Genomic DNA, 6,853 nt, shown 5'->3' on the forward strand with positions numbered 1-6,853 from the left:
CTCCCAGAACTGTGATTGAGCAGAGAAATGATACAGGGAGTGGGGAAGTGGAGGTAAGTTTTTCTAATAGAAGTGTTCAAATAAACTCTCAGTGAGTTCCCAACTCCTGATCTTTCTTGGGTTGAGTGTATCAGGTTTTTTTTTTTTTTCCCAGTGTATGAGTTTTTCAGTGCAGTTATCCTTCCAATAAATTCCTTCTAAATTTACTCATCCAGACTCAATTTCTGTTGCTTATAACCAAAGAATCCCAATCCATGTAATTTTTCAATGTTTAGCTACTTTGAATTTATAGGGTAGCTCAGCAATTGTCAGTTTAAAAAGACAAAATAGATGAGGCGCTTGGATGGCTCAGTTGGTTAAATGTCCACAACTCTTGGTTTCAGCTCAGGTCATCACCACAGGGTTGTGAGATCGAGCCCTGCCTTGGGCTCCACACTCAGTGCGGAGTCGACTTGATTCTCTCTCTTTGCCCCTCCCCCTGCTTGTGCACTCACTATCTCTCTAAAGAAATAATAAATAATAAAATCTTTAAACAAAATTAAAAATAAAAAGGGAAAATAGAAAAATAAAGACATTTAAATGTAACTTTTCTTTACTAAAAATCATGTAAAAAACCAAAAGAGCACTTTCACCTAACTTCACTTCTAAAATAAAGTCAGTCTAATCTCTGTATTATCAAAACATATATATAGTAATATAGAAGACCTTATGAGAAGCAGCAGTCCTCTGGCTTTAGATTTCTGGTTGTTTCTTATTTTTACATAATTTGCTAATTCTACTGTCTCTGATTTTTTAAACTATAAATATTAGCTATCACATTCCTATTATGGCATATAAAAATTATTTGCATCAGCACTTTTGCTTTCCACTATATTTTAAAACTATATACTTATAAAAAATAAAAATAAATTTTAAAAAAACCTATGTACTTATGTTATATTTATTGACTTCAACCAACTAAAGAGAAATATCGTGATTGGCAACAATACAAAAGGAGGATTTCATTGTCCCTAAATTTCCCTTCAACTCAGTACCTGCCATCTATTTATGTACTTATGTATTTGTGAGGGTGGTGAATTTCACATTTAATTCAGTAAACTTATGGTTATTGAATTTTGCCCATAAATCAAATTTAATAGTTGAAAATCAATGTACAGCATTTTCATTATTATGACCCTTACCTGGCTCCATGTCTCCCTCCTTCTTTTTCTTCCTTTCCCAAGTTCTTGAATAGCACTTTTCCTTTGTGCTAACACTGTTCTAGGGGTTGGGGTACAGTGGTAAATATTGTTTATGACATTAATAGTGACATGCATTATGTTTACTATCTAATATTTTAATTTTCCTTTAGTTTGTGATCCTTTTACCTACCCACAGAAACATGTGTCTTTTTGTTTCCTTTTTGCTTTATTTTTGTCTTTCTTTTTCTTTTTTTTACTGTTTATTGTGTCCTTAGGTGTGCATACACTCAGTTTATTAACCACTCCTCCTTGTTGCCCCAATTTGTTTCTCCGTGGACACAGTTCCCTGGAAGCCCTCCACCTTCTTGCACGAATCAGACGGTGAGCAATTTATCATCCCAGTCCATCTGCTGATTTACATACGCCTCTTAGAGGACCCATGACTTGACTCTTTATTTCATCTCTTACTACACTGTAGCACATCTTTCATTAACTTTGTCAGAAGGTAGGCACAGAATGCAAGACACAAGTGTCTAAAAAGTCTTTCTTTGGTATGTACCATTATATGTGATGTGAAGATTTGTTTCAATATAGAATTTAGAGGTTTAAAATTGTTTTCCCCTAATTTTAAAGACATTTCTCCAATATTTTCTAGCGTCTGATGTTACTGATAATGTCTGATATCAATCTCATTTTCGCCCCCTTTTTAAAAAAAAGATATCTTTTCTTTTCTTTCTGGGAATTTTCAGAGGTTTCTCTTTTTTCTGGCATCCTGAAATTTTACAGTTATATTTAGTTTATTTTTAAATTATTTATTTTATTAATAATTTATTGTTATAATTTTTCCCATGATCAATATTCTCTGGGTCCATGTGTTCTTTCTTTTCGGGGAATTTTATTCAATATTTGTATAATTAAATTTCTTTTTTTTTTTTTTCTTTTTTCAAATTCTGTAACTCTTCATACTCAGACACTAGGCCTATGGGTAGAACAATTATCTCTATTTCCCACTGTGTTGTCTTTTTATCTTAAATTTTAATTGATTTTCCTGACTTTGTATTTTTGCAGTTTTACAGATTTAGCAATTTCCCATTTTTAATTTCTAAGGCTTGTCCTCATCTTGCATGTCCATTTTCATAACATCTTATTTTTATTTTATGGATGAAATACCTTGACTTTCTCAGAATATGCTAGAGATTTACTTTCTACATTTCCTTTCCAAGGGAGAATTTTAGCACAAGAAAATTCCACTTCCTTTGGGGTACATTTTCTTATTTCATCTTGGTCTTTCTTTATGCTACAGGTTTTCTTCACATGACTGGTCGTTCGGTTAAATAAATGCCTACTTAAGAACATAGGTGCTGTGAGATGGTTCAGAAATCCTGCGCACGTTGGTGGGTTTGTCCAGTGTTAGGGCTGTAGGCAGAGATGTGCTCCTAAGCCTGCAGTTCCCCGAGTGCTCTACTTGCTGGCTCATCAGCTATAAGTATTCATTTTCCCCCCCCACACTGTGTGATTGCATATATATGTGCACGTCTGTGTTTGTGTGCACACATATACTTGCATACATGTGTGTGCACGCGTGAGACAGACCTGTAGTGGAAAAAGGTAAAAGACTCATTTTTCTATAAACTAATCTTTAATTAAGCCTCTATTCAGTACCCACTCCCACTCCTGCCCTCCAGGGTGGAAGGTCCCGGGGTCCTGGGCATCTGCTGGACGGTAGGTGGGACCCCACTGAAGCTCCTGGGTGTGCTCCCGGCTTCCACTCCCCCCCTCCTCTGGGCTCCATCAGCCTCCCACCTTCCTGAAATACTGAAAATTCCCCTCAGTTACTGGCTGCCTTTGTGTTCTTTTTGTTGTGGTGGGATAGTATCTTTTTAAAATTCCTTCACTGGCACTGTAACAGAGACATGGGTAAATGAAAAGAAGCTCTACTCACCTGCATTCGCCTTCCTGAAGAGGAAGTTAACTGCTGGTACTTTTTAATTATGCTGATGAAGTATAATTTTGTTCAGTTCTGTAGGTGAAAGGGCATTTTTTAATGTTAATTATAGTTTATATTTCAAATTTTCTATATAGGTAATTTTGAAAATTCCTTAGTGACTTAATATTTGAAATTGTATAAAATCCATGACTTTTAGGCATAGATTCAACTATTACAAGTAACACCTAATGTTTTTTATTTTGCATTTTAGAATGTTGCATTCTCTCTGACTCTTAAGCCAACTTGCATGTAACAGACAAGTCATCAGAGGTAAAAACACTTAAGAACAACAGAAAGTCAGTCACTCTGGGGAGCATGCACAAAAAAGAAATACTCCAGCAAACCTCTTCTCCTATTCCATTGGCCCAGCAAACCTCTTGTCACATCACAGGTCTACCCCCCAAACTAAGAGGGCTGCCGGGCTCTAATTTGCATGAGTGAAAGGCTACCTCTTGTAGTCAGGGCAAATGCCTCATGGGGGAAGGGATGGTGTGGAATGAACAACTGTGAACTTCTTCAGGGAAGGAGAGAGGGAAATATGAATACTTGACAGGCAACCAAAATCTCCTGCAAGCTACTTACTCAACCCATCAGTTAATGACAATACATTCAAGTCACTGTACCATGGAGGGATGGGATAAACTTTAAACCATGACCATGGAGATATTGAGGTTATGGCAAGCACAGAGAGAGAGAGGCATGGGCCAGGAGTCTTACAAGTCATCATGAGGAATGTGGATGTTAGTTTTATAAATTGGAAACTGTTGCAGTGTTTGAAATAGAGGAGTAACTGAATACATCTTGCATTTTAAGATTATCACTCAGGGACAGATGTTTGTGGCTGGTCTTGCGAACCAGGGGGCAAGAGTCTGAGAGGCCATTTAAGATATACATCCTTTCCACTGCTTGCCTTCAGAGTCCTGTATTACTTGTCCCTTGGCATCTATTGTTCTAATGATTGTTTTTGAATGTTAATTACCTAAATATAAGCCTAGATTAATTGAGTGATATGAACCTTACTGTTAACCACAATCATCCTTTTTACAATATATTTTTTCATCACAGATGTACCAAAAATCACATTTCTGCCATTTAAATTTACTTTAGAGAATACTTCAGAAATGATGTCCCTTTCCCCTTGCTTCTATTTCCTTGGATAGGCTTCTATTTAATTAATGTTTATGTCTACAATATGGCTAATTCACATACAGCATGTGATATACATACATACCACTTTCTCTTAAGTTTTTAAAATTATTCACTAATTAATTTACACTTATTCAGTAATTTTTTTTTTTTTTGGTTATTTGTGAAAATTTTCTAGGAAATGAGTTAGTTAAATATAGTACTGAAGTAACAAAATTCATAAGCAAATCCAAACCGAGCAGGGGTGCCTGGGTGGCTCAGTGGGTTAGGCCTCTACCTTCCGCTCAGGTCATGATTCCAGGGTCCTGGGATCGAGCAGCACATCTGGCTCTCTGCTCGGCAGGGAGTCTGCTCCTCCCCCCACCACCACCACCCTGCCTGCCTCTCTGCCTACTTGTGATCTCTGTCTGTCAAACAAGTAAATAATATTTTAAAAAAAAAAATGAAAACCAAACAAAATATGTCTGCCTCAAACTATGAAATGATTCTCTTAAACTTCCACTGTGAATTTTACTCATTTTACCTAATCTTGATTATTTTTTAAAGTACATCTGCTTTGACTTCAATAGTGTTGCTACAAACTGGCATTTTGATTTCCCAAATAACTATTTAAAATTTAGGTTTGGCATCTGTCAAAACAAAACAAAACAAAACATTGTCATCCTATTGGATCATATAACATACCATCTAAGGACCGCTGAAATTTAACCAGTCACAGAGAATGACAGGGGAAAAACAACCAGACAGAAACTTTATGTCAAAACTATTGAGGAAAAAAACAAAAATAAAAGTACTATAAATTAGTGCGTCCCTGGTATAGTAGATTTTTTTCTGATTAGCCTATGCAAAATTTATGGTGCCAGATAACCAGCAAACAAGGACAATAAAATCTTCTTTGTAAAATACTGTCAGAAACTTTTACAGTGGTCCCGGTAATATTATCCGGGCCTGTCTGACAGTCCAGGACATAGATAGCTGTCAACCCAGGAGCAGGCTGAAGATGATTGTTAAGGGGATTTGGTACTCCTTCTATTTGCCTAATAGAGAGCCTTGTGCTCAGCATTTCCTGAAGCAAAAGAAGACAGATGAAATCTCTGGGCACTTCATTGTTACTGCCTCTCAAAGATTTCCTGTCAAAACGGGCCTATAAGGGGAGAAAGGTTTTCAATAACATTTTTTTTTTTTTTTTACCTGGCAGGATTTTCAGCCTTGCTCTGAAGAGTTTGAAGGCTCTGTCTTTGTTAAAGAAAAAGAAGAAGAAGAAAAAGATGCTGCCAAACTATCAGATCTAGTTGTGTTTAAAAATAAAAAGGCAATAGAGCAATATGACTCATATTATCATAGCATATGTAAAGAAAAGTTTTGATGGACATTTATCAATATTTTAGGGTGTTTGCCTCCCAAATGGTAGAGGTGACCTTGATATTCTTATTTCTCAACTGAAATACAGGAAGTGTGTTTGTTGTCACCATTTTTAGGACTCTTTTAGTAGCTTGTGTAGCAAATGAGGAGCTAAGATCTCACTTTTGCCAAAGGGATGTTTGCCCATCTGCCTTCCTCCTTATTAATGCTTTGCTCCTTTACTTCCCCTGCCTTGTCCATCAGCCAAGCAGTCCACAGATGGGTGATAACCTGTCCTCGAGAGCCTGATATTCTTTGGGGAGAGACCATTGCAAGGGTGGGAGTTTTACAGGTTTCTAGGAAAATGCATTCACACTCTTATTTTTCCTAGTAGCAAGAAACAAGCCAGGAACCCCATCCATGAGTTACCTGTTCTTGCTCTCAGAGAAGCTGTTTCTGTCACTGTTTAGCATGGTTCCTTCAACAATCGCAACTTGCTACAGGTCTTCCCCATATTGCATCCTTCTGAACAGAACAAAGGCAGAGAATGTGAATAAAATAAACAAAAAAAAGGGAACAAAATAAGGACAATAAGCAGGAGACCTGAGGTTTTCTCAAATTGTAATTTCCAGCTTGTGTCTTGGGTGCTAATTTGCCCAGACATCTTTGTTCTTCTGTTAATTGGTATGTTGTTACCAAAGTGAGAAAAGAAATCTAACACAGAAGATAAAACCAAAACAAACAAAACAGTAAGACTTCAACTGTCTGTAGGCATTTAATATAAGGGTGCATAGGGCAGGAGCCCTAAGAAAAATAGAGAACAGAACAATTGATTTTTACAACAAAGACCCTCAAGTCATTAAGAAACTATTAAATCACATTGCCCATACATTGTCAGGTGACATACGAAAACATGTCATAAATTTAATAGCATCTTAATCAAATTTATATACGATAAATAGGTATATAGAAAGTGTACCTTTATGTACTGAAAAAATTATTTGTAGGAGACACTCCATCCCACCAAATAAACTGGACAAGTAAGATGTTACTAAATAAAGCATATTCGATTTAAGATTTCTTCCATAATATTATGGTATTTTTCTTTCTGTAGTGAAGTTTTAGAAATTTATGGATCAAAACCCTATAACTGTAACACATAACTTAACACAATAGGTGCCAACAACAAAAAGTTTCC

At 36.3% G+C, this 6,853-nt stretch overlaps 1 long non-coding RNA gene across 1 annotated transcript; it reads right to left on the reverse strand.

The window, feature by feature from the left end:
* Positions 1-1,201: 1,201 nt before the first annotated feature.
* On the reverse strand, positions 1,202-6,169 carry LOC122898752. Its single transcript, XR_006383045.1, has 3 exons — positions 6,085-6,169; positions 3,124-3,201; positions 1,202-1,260 (listed from the first exon to the last, which is right to left on the reverse strand). It is a non-coding gene; the product is annotated as an uncharacterized LOC122898752 (long non-coding RNA).
* Between the last annotated feature and the right edge of the window lie 684 nt (positions 6,170-6,853).

Source organism: Neovison vison, chromosome 2 (genome assembly GCF_020171115.1).
Source record: "Neovison vison isolate M4711 chromosome 2, ASM_NN_V1, whole genome shotgun sequence".
Taxonomy (NCBI): domain Eukaryota; kingdom Metazoa; phylum Chordata; class Mammalia; order Carnivora; family Mustelidae; genus Neogale; species Neogale vison.